The sequence below is a fragment of the Alligator mississippiensis genome, chromosome 14 (genome assembly GCF_030867095.1).
Source record: "Alligator mississippiensis isolate rAllMis1 chromosome 14, rAllMis1, whole genome shotgun sequence".
Taxonomy (NCBI): Eukaryota; Metazoa; Chordata; order Crocodylia; family Alligatoridae; genus Alligator; species Alligator mississippiensis.
The window spans coordinates 6,893,502-6,905,736 of NC_081837.1; positions in this window are offsets into that span (position 1 = coordinate 6,893,502).

Below are 12,235 nucleotides of genomic sequence, written 5' to 3' on the forward strand. Positions count from 1 at the left end.
CAACAGATCTGAGTCATTAATGTGAATTAGGATCCACGGTACACAGCAGGAAAACAGCAAGCAAGCAAGAAGCTTCTTTCTCATCTATGTAATAGTAAGCAAATTCTTATCCTATTCTCTTGAGTGAACTCAGTATAATTTCACATATAACATTGGATTAAATATTTAGAAAAAGACAAAGCAAGCTCGAAATCCACTGACCTATTCCTGCTTTGAGTTTCACTATTGTATGTCTGGAGTAACACCAGATTTTTTGAAAGGCAGTTAAGAATAGGTGCTGGTCCACACTGTTCATTAGATTAATTAAACACAGGTTAAGGTATCTACAGTTCAGTCAGTAAACAGGGGCATCTTTCAATCTGCCACTATCCAAATATGAAACGACGACTCAAAGTGGAAGAGCAGTGGGAAAAAAATAAAATAAAACAATGCAGCCAGCTGAAAATGAAGTGGTATTTATGTCTATAGAATGAATAATTGTATGGGTTTGTGAATTCTTACCTCTGATGTAACAGCCATGCAGCAATAACATGGGGAAACTAGGTCTGTGGGTCTAAAAAAGGTACCACTGAAAGATATGAATAAAGTTATGAACAAAGAATAGAGGTTCAGTTCATATGTCCTTTCTTCTACCCTTTATCAGCCTTGTCTAATTAAACTTTATAAGTTCATACAGTGTTCAGTGCTCTAAGCTGGGACCTTTTGGTGCTAAAGTAATACAGAACAATCCTCTGCAGCAATAATATCAGGTAGATATAGTTTAACGTGTAAATGAACAAAGAAAATGTTGTAATTTGAAAATACAGGATTATGCTGCATGTTGGGAACAAATTCGGTAGCTATGTGTTATGGTTTCTGGCTAACAGTACAAGAAAAGAAACATTGTATAAAAAGAGAAAAATCAATAACGTATTATGTAAAAAAAATAATGATTTGCATAGTTTAAGAATAAAACAGTATTCCTCTAGCTGCACAGCCTGTGGTGCTACCCTTCAGGAAATGCAATAAGCATTCTGATTTATACATATTATGAAGCTAATGTTGGTTTTTAAGTGTGCTGCTTTGTCTATTATTCATTTGTGTATATGTAATAAACTGTGTGTGGTGTGAAGCCCATTGATTCCATTGCATTAGAGCACATTGCACTGGTCTCAGTGAATATAAGTGTTTTAAAAGATTTGGAGAAAACAAATGCAGAGCTTTCTGTTTATTCTATTTTTAAGCCTTTTTCCTGGGGATGCCTTCTACTATCTGGGGGTTTTCAATCCCATATGCATGACATGTATGTTTGTTGTTTGTTGGATCGTCTCAAGAGGCTAGAGGGCGACAGAAAGCTAAGAACTGGGTGAATGTGAACTGTGTACCTGAATATGGGTTTATATGGAGACGAGCTGTTTTACACGGTATAAAATGTGGTTTATATGCCACTAGGGCACACAGAGACAGTCTGTATCGATAATAATACATAAACAAACGATTTTAATCTTTAGCTCATTTTAGGAGCTTTTTACTTAACCTTCGCAATATACCTGTGGGATAGGTAGGTATGAATATTGTTATTTCAAATATGGGGAACTACGGCAAGCTGAGGGATCTAATTTGTAGAGGTGCAACCCCGGCTGACCTTTACTGCAGTGAGAGGTGCCACCCTGCCCTGCCTGCTGCATCTACTGTAGTGACAGGTGCTCGGGACTATGCAAAGTCGGTCACAAGTGACTTTCCAGAGGTCCAAGAGGTTGAGCCTGGTTCAGACCACAACTCTCTTGCTACTGTGCAATGCCCAGGAACTTCCTGGATTCATAAGAAATGGCTCTGTTAGTCAGCCTTGGAGGAAGAAAACACCCATTGATGTCACTGGGCTAGGATTTCAGCCCAGATTCTTTTGTATGCTAAAATAAAACTGTTAGGAGTAGATTCTGAGCCCCTTACTCAATACCTTACTCTTCAAGTAATCCCACCAAAGTCAGCATAAACCCTTGTAGAGTAAAACATGTATAAGGGAGGCAGAACCAGATTTATGGATGCCACAAAAGTTTGCTTTAGCTCTGAATGTAAATGGTTTGAAAATAAAATGGGCAATGCCCATTTAACTATACTACCTAAATGACTGAAATCTTCCTTTAATGTACATTGTGGCCAGTGGTTCTCGACCTTTTTAGACTCATTTTTTTCTGCTGCAAAGAACTCAGAAAGACCACAGAAGGTCAGATTGTTTTTAACACTGTGAATGCCAGATGTTTTTTCTTTGCTAAAATGTCCCCTCTTTCTGCAGGGGTAACAGTGGTAGGAGTATAATGTAGACTGCCTTTTGCCCATCACCTGTGGGGGCGCATTGCTTATAAGGCAACCACTCTCCCTCCAGTCTTTCAGTTGTAATCCTCAAAGGGAATTTACAAAACACCTTTTGCAGAAGAGCCTACAAACTTCACTTCATCAACCTACTGGATACAAAAAATCATAGACTAAATATAGACATTGGATTTATGGCACATTATAACCTGCCCAACAGCTGATACCCCAGATAACCTCTCTACTGTTTACCAGCTACATCTTATCACCGGGTCTACATTCCCCTCCCCACACCACCCCCTGTTTGTCACCCATTGACTGCCTCAATTTGCATTTTCACTGACTGGCATTCTTGCATACTGGCTCTTGACTCCTATTCTATTCCATCCCATCCAGGAAGAGCACAGAACAACTGCAGATGCTTCCTCAGCCCGAAGAAGGGTGTTTGTACCTGAAATCTTGCAAAGAAAATTTTTTCCAACTATTTTAGTTGGTCTAATAAAAGATATCAGATTTACCCAAAGAAACTTGTCTGCCTTTTGCTCATCTGTCATCTGATCCTGCTCAAAACTCTTGCTAGATTCACTCTTCTGTCGTGGAGCCAAGCTCATGCCCAAGTCAAAGGCTGGACTGAGATTTACCACAATAGGCAAGATCCAGTATTATATAAAAGAATAGTATATCAAAGTATATACAGTATATAAAATAAAGAGCTAAGTTTTTCACATTCCCGAAGCATAGGCTTTAAACAAAATGCCAAAAATCATGAGTTGGCAACACTGAGATCCTCAGCTGATGTAAATTTACAGCACTATTGACTTCAACTGAGCTCCAAACAGTCAGGCACATTGAGCAACTGGGCAGACACCATGTGGGTATTCCTTTCTCGCCTTTTCACTCCTGTACCACTTCCCACATCCCTTCATCTTCATTTTCAAGGTTTTTTGCCTTTTGACCTAAGAGGTTAGCATAGCCATCTTAACAAAACCAAAACTATCTAAACCCTGTGACCTAATTCTAGAGGCTGCCAAAGAAGAATGTTTTGAGGTTTGTTTTTCACCTTTTGCTCTTCCTGTTATTTCAGACAGAGGATTGGAAATATATCCTCCCAATGGAGTAGTGTTTGCTCTCAATGGACAAATCATGAAAAGTCAGATTTTGGTTTGGATGCTCATCTGAGCTTTACCTGAACTTTCTGAGTCTACCAGATGGAGCTGGCAATACCATGTATAGGGACAGTCTCTCTCATGAAATATCTAGAAACTCCTGTTCACAATCCAGCCAAAAATGCCACTTGAATAGCTTCTCTGAAGATATTCTGGCACTTCTGCTTAGGTCTGAGCCAGGAAATGGGGAACCAGACGAGAAAATGGAGGGACACAGAGAAAATGTTTTGCCCAGACATCAGAGAAACTCTGTAGCAAAGCCCATGTTAATTCTTGATTCTTTGATCCTGTCTTTATTCTAGAATATAAGAGTACCCACAGTATAACTATACCAATATATATTTTTCCCTGGGAAGATTCCCTTTATATGTGAGCCCTTAAGCACAAGGCAATTCCTTCCATTCTGGTTTCCTTTAACCTCATTAGTTTCATTTCTTTCTATATATTTGCCACGTTACATTCAACATATCTGCGCCTCCCCTCTCCCCCTTGCTGTTTACTGGGCCTGAGTCAGCTCTTCTGGAGGCAGCACTTTTCTAGGCTTGTTTCCAGAGGATGTGGATTTTCTCCACATCCTTCTCCTTCTCTATTCAGCTCCTTTATCAGCCTCCCACCATCTCATTTTTTTTCTGTTTTCTCTCTTCCCACCACAAAAGTCTCTGTTCTTTTCTCCTACTTTCCCTCTTCCTACTTCCCACATTGTCTCTTTTTAGTTGTTACAAAATCCTGATATGCCAACTGACTCCTGCAAAGAAACATCCAGCTGTGACTAGGGTTGCCAACCCTCCTGAATTGGCCGGGAGTCTACCAGAATCGGCATCGATCTCCCGGTGCTTAGTGAAAGCAATCCAGGAGACTTTAACAGGATATTTTAAAGGGGAAAAAAAATTCCTGGAATAGCTTCAGTCAGAGTTGGCAACCCTAGCTGTGAGAAGAAGCAATCCTCTGTAAAGACGTGTCTTGCCTGGATTCCTTTCACTCGGGGACCCAAAGTGTGACAAATTTCTCAGGTCTGGGACCAAAGAAGTGGGGAAATGAGCTCTTCTTTAAATGAACCCAAACAAAATTTCATGATGGAGAAAAGAACAAAGAAAAAGATTTTTCTGTGCAGTTTTGGCAGGCAGTGAATAAACCCCTCCATGTTATAAAATCCTTAAAGATGGAGTTTAATCTAAGTGTCTGACAGACTCCAATGAGCACAGGGTAATTTGCCTGGCAAATCCACAGTTCCCTCCTCTCTATTAACATCTGAATGTCTTTACTTAGTTTTGCTGTTCTGCCAAAGGGGATTTTGCTATAAAAGATTTGTCCATTAGAGGGCATCAGAGGCCACCATAAATCTCAAAGTTTTCCTTTAACCAGAGGAAAGGAAAGTACTCTTGTGGGCTTTTTTATTTGTTTTTTAAAATAAACAGTGTTGTTGCATTGTTTGCATGCTATTCACCTTATTTATGTAGCTGAAACATGCTGGATGGATTTCAAAAGGTAAAGAAACTCTTTTCAAGAGATCAAACCACAGGTTTGCTACTTTATCTTTTGCCTCCTGATCTGTCCTGGTTGAAATATGAACAAAGCAAATAGACAAGTGAACTAGATTAAGAGTAACCGTATGATGATGGGTTGTGCATTAGGGAAGCTATAGACTGTGGGCTAAGTATTCACACTGTAACTCTTTATCCCAGGAAGTCTGATCGGCTAAGTATCTGGGGCATAATTGAAGCTATAACAACAAATAATTTCATATAGACAAATTCTACACGCTGGAGTTCAAAGAGGAGCAGCTGCGATTGAAAGCTAATTTGGATACAAAGCAGCACTTTAATGGAAGATCTACTGTTCAATCTTAAAGAGGCAATATATTGTCAGTACACTATCAGCGCAATATTTTTCAAGGGGGTTGTTAGGGCAGAGACCTTGCTCAATGGAGAGCTGATGCATACACTAGGTTACTGGGTATCATTTTGTTTTACAGATATAAAACATAAAATCTTAATACAATCCTGGTTATGATTAATTTGACCACAATGATTTCTAGCATCACTGTCCAAAAATGCTACAGAGCACAGAGATGATTCTATGTATATATGAAAGAGGCAAACATTGAACCTTTTATTGGCCCAATTTCATGGCTGGGATAGTCATATAGGCAACTTTCAAGCATCACGGTACCCTTCCTCAGACCCAAGTAGCAGATGGGACCAAAGCTTGTATAAACCTTCCAATGTATCTAGTTGTTTTGCAGTTTTCAGCTGGTCTAATAAAAGGTATCATTTTGCAACCAAGAGTTCTAGATTTTTGCATTTCTAGATTTTTTAGCATGCGGTGGCTTTCCCAGGTATTACAGTCACTTGTGAAGTCTGGTTGGTACTGCAGTGCTAAATGCATCCTCTGGAAACAAGCCTAGAAAAGTGCTGCCTCCAGTATGCAGCCCTTTAACCAACCCCTACATTACTTGTGATGTGCATGGCAAGTTACTTAAGCACAATAATATGTTTTAACTGTTCCAGATGACTAATCAGCCCTGCTGAGGCTATCAGCACCCCCAGTGCCACCCCTGCAGATCGTTCAAATCATTCCTTCCTTTCCTCGAGATTCTGTGTCTTGCTAAATTACTGTAAAATGGAGGGAGCAATTAGGGCAGATGTTTCAGGAGGGAGGAAACCAGTTAAAACCTGTGATGATCATCAAAGAGCAGGTCACACAAAGGAGCTCTCATGGACCCAGAGGAGCAAACATCCACCTTCAGCTTCCTCTGTGCAAAATTAAATTATTTGTCTACCTATGGGGACTTTTACCATCTTTAATTTTCCCTCAGCCTGAAGAAAGGCACATGTGCCCGAAAGCTTGCAAAGAAAGATCATTTTTTGTTGATTTCTTAGTTGGTCTAAGAAAAGGTATCATCTCTGAACCAAGGGTTTTAGAGTTTTGCATTTCTTTTTGTCTCAGACGAACATGGATACCAGATACATCCATCAAACAGCCTGACACTTTCTAGCTCCTTCTCTAAGTGCCCTTACAAGGCTAGTGCTTCAAGAGAGGAAGCTTGAAATTTCAGCTAGGTGAGACAAGGCATAAAAAAAGCAGCAAGAGATTAGCAAGCCAACATCTAAATCAAGTGCACTTTCACTGTAAGACATTTTCTTTATATTCTCTCTCCCAGGCAAAGCTATGGTGATTTGACTTCTCATTACACCAAAGCCCTTGGTATAAAACTAGCCTAAATTAAACTTCCCTCTAGCCAAGAAGCTAACTTCTAAGGTAGCCATTGTGTTACAAAGTGTTTTGACTGGCACCCAAAAAAGGGCCTCCCCTTTTTTCCGAATACCCTGGACATTCATAACTGTTTCTGTATAGGCTTCATTTTTTTTCTGCTGAGCTACAGAAAGCTAATACTTGCAGGAAAGAGAGTCTCAATTTTCCAGCTCAGTCTCTGTATTGGATTACCGTCTGGACCAGTGGTTCTCAACTTTTTTATACAGGAGGCACCCCTCAGAAAATGCCAGCTCTTAGTTTCCATCTGCTTCTTGACTACAATCAAATAATAGAGTCATTTTTTGTTACGAAGAATTCAGAAAGACCACAGCAAGGCAGAATACTACCGTCACTATGTAATCCTCTTGGAAACCTCTGGGTTTATCTTGTGAACCGTGTTTACACACCTAACAGTGCTAACACTGCATGGTACCCCACGACACCCTTGAAAGGATCTCAAGTCATCCCAGGGTGATACAACACCCTGGTTGAGAATCAATGACTAGAGCCAGGAGCAAGGTGGTACTGTGATGGTCCAGCATTAGCTGGTAAGGATTCGTTTCTGTTTTTCCTTTGCCATCAGAAAAGCTCTCAGCTGGAGGACTCGGATACCCTTACTGCTGACTCTACCTTGTTTTGTGAGTATCCAGGAATAGGATGCCTTGTGCTCAGGTTTCTACTTGGAACTGAACTAGTGGAAACCTGCTGAAATGTGCTGTAGTCCGTTGTCTGGGCAGGGTCTGCTTCAGTCTCCTGATCATGGTTCTTGCCACAGTGTCATACACTGGAACCGCAATTTCAATTTACTTTCTATGCTTTAAAATGTTTTGTCCTATTTTGTACTTTGCTCTCTGCCTGGGTGATGACAATATCCCATCCTTCTCCTTGTTTCTAGGAACCTGTTTCTAGGAACCATTTGATTTCTTTTTTGCTACAAACCCTTACGCCTTCTGACAGTTCTGACCTGACACCATCCCATTATGGCCTCTGTCCTACTGCCGAAAGGTTTGGGCAAACTCCTTCTGCTGCTTCAGGAACGTGGCTTTACGCATGCAGAACTCTTGGGCTCAGCACTGGTCAACCCAGATCTATATGCCGACAAGCCTCCAAGGTTTGTCCTGCTCCAGAACCACTTCTGAGCCAAGGGGGATTTCACAGCTATTGAAACCTGCATTAAATGTTTCCACCTGATGTGTCTGTATGTCCACATGGTCTCCCTAGCAAAGAAAACTGCAGCTTTCTTGTGGTGACTACCCAGGGTCCACTGCTAAAATGCCCTTTCCCATGTCTCATGCTAGATATCTGCCTCCTCTTCCCAAAATGTGAGGTGTGTTAATGCCAGTATGTGGTTCAGCATTCTGAGCTGGATCCATGCCTTGCCATTCATTGGGAAAAAAAGACTTTCTACACCCAGAAAGGACAGACAAGTTCTCCCACACTACACTGTGAAAAATACATAGAGCAGCTCCAATTAGCGCAATGCTAATAACCACAGGATATGACCCAGGAAGTCCTAGAGCTCACCCGAGTGAGTGTGGCACCCACACAGACGCAGCACCTGAAGCATGACTGTCCTGTGGTTGCTCTCGCCCAGAAAACCAAGCAAAACTGATCACACCTGACTGCAGATCGCTTGGGGTAGGGACACCACATGGTAAAAATCAGCCCCAACTTGTTCGAGGACATGGAAATAGATGGGGCCTGATTCTTTTCTTCAGACTGATGTAAAATGTCAGTGGAATTACTCCTGAATTACATCAGTGTCACTGAGATAACAAATATACAGCTCAAGCCTCAGAGCTGTGAACAGAACTCAATCATGTATGCACACCACTAAACCATGCCTTTCTCTACACAGTTGGATAGTCTCTTGGAACCAAATCCTCCTGGCTGCAAGCCACTTACAGAAATTTCCTTTGAATTCAATAAAGCCAATAGAGTTGGTCCCTGAAGTATATCATTCACCACCAGGGCTAAGAGCCTTTTGGATTAGAGAAATGGGAATAACATTACAGTATGGCTATATGCACAGTTATTTTACCTTATTTGGCACACGGATATATGTACCTCTGACAGAATGCAAAGGAACAACTTGGTCACTGCATACACATAGGCTAACTCATAGGGTAACTATAGCTTCATTTCAACCGCATACTTGGTGCTTAAAGAAGGCTGCAGTGGAGAGAGAGAAGGGAAAGTACCTGATATAAAACAGGCCTCTGGGCACCAAGGCAATCCCAAGGTTTAGTCTGTGTGCTTGTTAATTTTTTTTGTCTGATGTTAGCCTGCTTCCAGTTATGATTCGCTGTGGCTGAACAAATCTTGCCAACCACTGCTCTACTGTCTTCCAGCTGAGTCATCCACTAGCCTATGCTGCCCTATTTAATTTCTGTGGCTGCTTATGCCCATGTTAGTACACTGAAGAAAGAGAAAAATTTCTTTTAAATGCACGTCGGATTGTTTGAACTGACTACCTATTGCACCGCCTCGTGCATACAACACAGCCCAGACTGCTAGGCTTCGAAATACTGGTGAATACACACAGCATTTCACAGCTGCCCTTAAATGGGGCTGAAAATTGGAACATGGGATTTACTGTAAATTGCCTCCAAGGCAGCAAAACGACAATGTCACCTGCCAACGCTTGGAAGTACAAACAGCAACACTGGGAAGAAAGAATAGGGGACATGTACAATGCCTAACTCAATGAAGTAGCAGTGCATAACGGGGGCTGCTAGGCATAACTGCAGTACCAAAAGCAATGATTAGTTATATCTATCTACCCCTCCACGGAAGATCCTCAACACATGTTAGCAGTCAGTAGCAAGAAAATGTCTCGATGGTAAAGTCACAGGCACTGAGTCCAAGCCTCTTTCTCTTTTTCTTATGAACAGAGACAGTGGAAAAGGGATGGTGAGAAGGGAGACCTACTAAAGATTGTGGGGAATGTTTCCAGCTGAGAAGAGTGTACATTGAATTATAGCAAAACCTGAAGCCAATGTTGAATTATAGTAAAACCTTAAGCCAGGGGTGGGCAATTATTTTGGGCAGAGGGCTGCTTACTGAATTTTGGCAAGCCATCAAGGGCTGCATGATAGGCAGCCAGGGGCAGATAAATATTCATTTTCTAAATTTTTTAGGGGCCCTGAGGGCCGCATAGAATGACCTGGCAGGCTGCATCTGGCCCCCGGGCCACATTTTGCCCACCCCTGCCTTAAGCCAACACCGTGAAAGACTCAACAGCCACAGCCTGCTTGAAAATGCATGATTTGCACTTGATTATTATTATTTTTTTTTTTTTTAAGGAAACAATACATTTCTGTGAACTAGCTGATCTCATTGCTCTAAGCATAGGTGCAGCCCCATTTTTCCAACTGTCTGGCTGTAGGAAAAATAGAGATTGTTGGAGAAAAAATAAAAGAGCTGGCCATTTTAGTTGCTATTGTCATCTTAAATCTGCAGGTGAGCCTTTAGGGAGCAGGCCACTTATTAACATATCTCACAAATGAATGATTTAAATAAGGGCGATCTATGCTCTGTTGCAAGTCCACAGCCTTATCGACATCCTCACCTAACAGACAGCAACAGTTCAACAAAGAGCAGCCCAAGCCCTCAGTGCAATCACACCAGAGATTGGGAAACAGGAAGAAAACATTGCAAGGATGCATAGGGCAGGGAAACTGTCACACTCTTTCCAGACTATGCAGTGTGACAGGAAAATCCTGCTTGGGGGAACACCTGGAGAATACATCGGGGAGTCAGGATGGAGGGAGAAGAGCCAAATTCCTTTCTCGTGCTGAACTGCACGAGCTTTCACTGGTTTAACCTTGCAACTCAAGGAAAAGTGTGTTCCAGTGTTTTGAAAATAAAGGATTCACCTTCACTTAACAGTTTTGCCACTTTAATTGTGCCTACAGAATTAACACAGCAACCCCTACTCTCACAACTGGTAGAGACTGGGGTCCTCGAAGGACTTGTGTGTGTATGTATGTCTGGGAGATTGGCATAGGCAGGACTTTTTTAATATTAAGCTCTGCAGTAATAAGTAGAGCTAAACAGCTATTACAGGTAGAAAAGGATGGCCTTGTGAGTACAACACTAGGCTAGGGCTCAGGTGATCTTGAGTCAGTTCTCAGCTACTCCACAGGCTTCCAGTAAGTAATTTAATCTCTGTTGTGTCCTGCAGTCCCCCATTGTAAACTGAGGACAGCGATACATGGCCAAGCTCTCAAGGGTATTGCAAAGTTAAAAGTAATAATGCTTGGTTGGCATTCAGATGCTCTGATTAAGGTGAGTCTGAGTGCCTAGATGAACAGAACAGATAAAATCCTACTCCTACTGAAGTCACTGGCAAAACTTCTGGATTTTACCTTGGGTGTTTATGAAGCAGTCCAGCAATGAAGTAACATGTGCCACAACAGTAATGGCATACCATTACATGCTTTGAATATTATATAACTGAAGCAACTGGCACACTAGGGATCCATTCAGTTGGTGTCTTGTTTAAAGGAATAAAAACAAGATATTATTTTTGTGTACCGTACCTAGTACTCTGGGATGCCCACCTGGCTCAGCAATCCCAGCTGCTTTTATAATGCATATAGCAAATGAAACTTTATCAAAACCATATACCCAACTTCTACATACTGGGATAACTATTAACTTGGTTAGCCCAGCACACAACCCAACCAAGTATGCAATACAACCAAGTATGCAATACAACCACCCAGTAAATTCTGGTGGAGCAGACAGATGGGTTCACACTGCAACGTTCGGAGCGAGATGGTTGAACACCACAAAGTACAAAGGTATTTGGACTGAGGGTTTTGAGTCAGCCTGTTAGAAATATTGCTGCCGCTGCACCCTTACTGACTAAAACCAAAATCTAAACATGTACCAACCAATCAGCCAACAAAAGATCCTCCCCCAAACAAAGTTTTGAGAGACAAAAATGCCAGAGACTCTATGAAGTTCACTAAGGATTCCACTGCTGCTACTGATTTTATGGAGACGGTGCTGGAACGAGCTCAGTGGTGAGTGCCAGTATAAAAACCTACAACATATAAAAAGAGCATTGTGTACAGATACGGTTTCGCTTCTGGTTCCCTTTGTGGGTTTTGTTTCTGACTTCTCTCTAATGTTGTGAAACTGTTGGTAGTGAAAGGAGAACAGATTTCTTCAACTGTTTAAATATAGCTAGAATGAATCTACACTATGGAAGTAAATGCAAGATTTCAGCTAGGTTGAAATTTCTTGCTACATGCTAGGCCAACACTCACCCATTTGAAATCATCTAGTAAGCAACATACTGAAGTTCACTTTTCACGAGTATATGTACAAAAACAATTCATGGGGTAAAGAGCAAAGGGGACAGCAATACGGAACAATTCAAAATTCAAACTTTGGGAATTTTTTGACCCAGAATTGAACCAGCCCTACTCCATACTGAATTAAACCTGTTGGTGGATGAAAGACTTTCATGTGCTCGAAGTTTACAAAGTCCCTTCCAAAGGTTACAGGGTGGATGT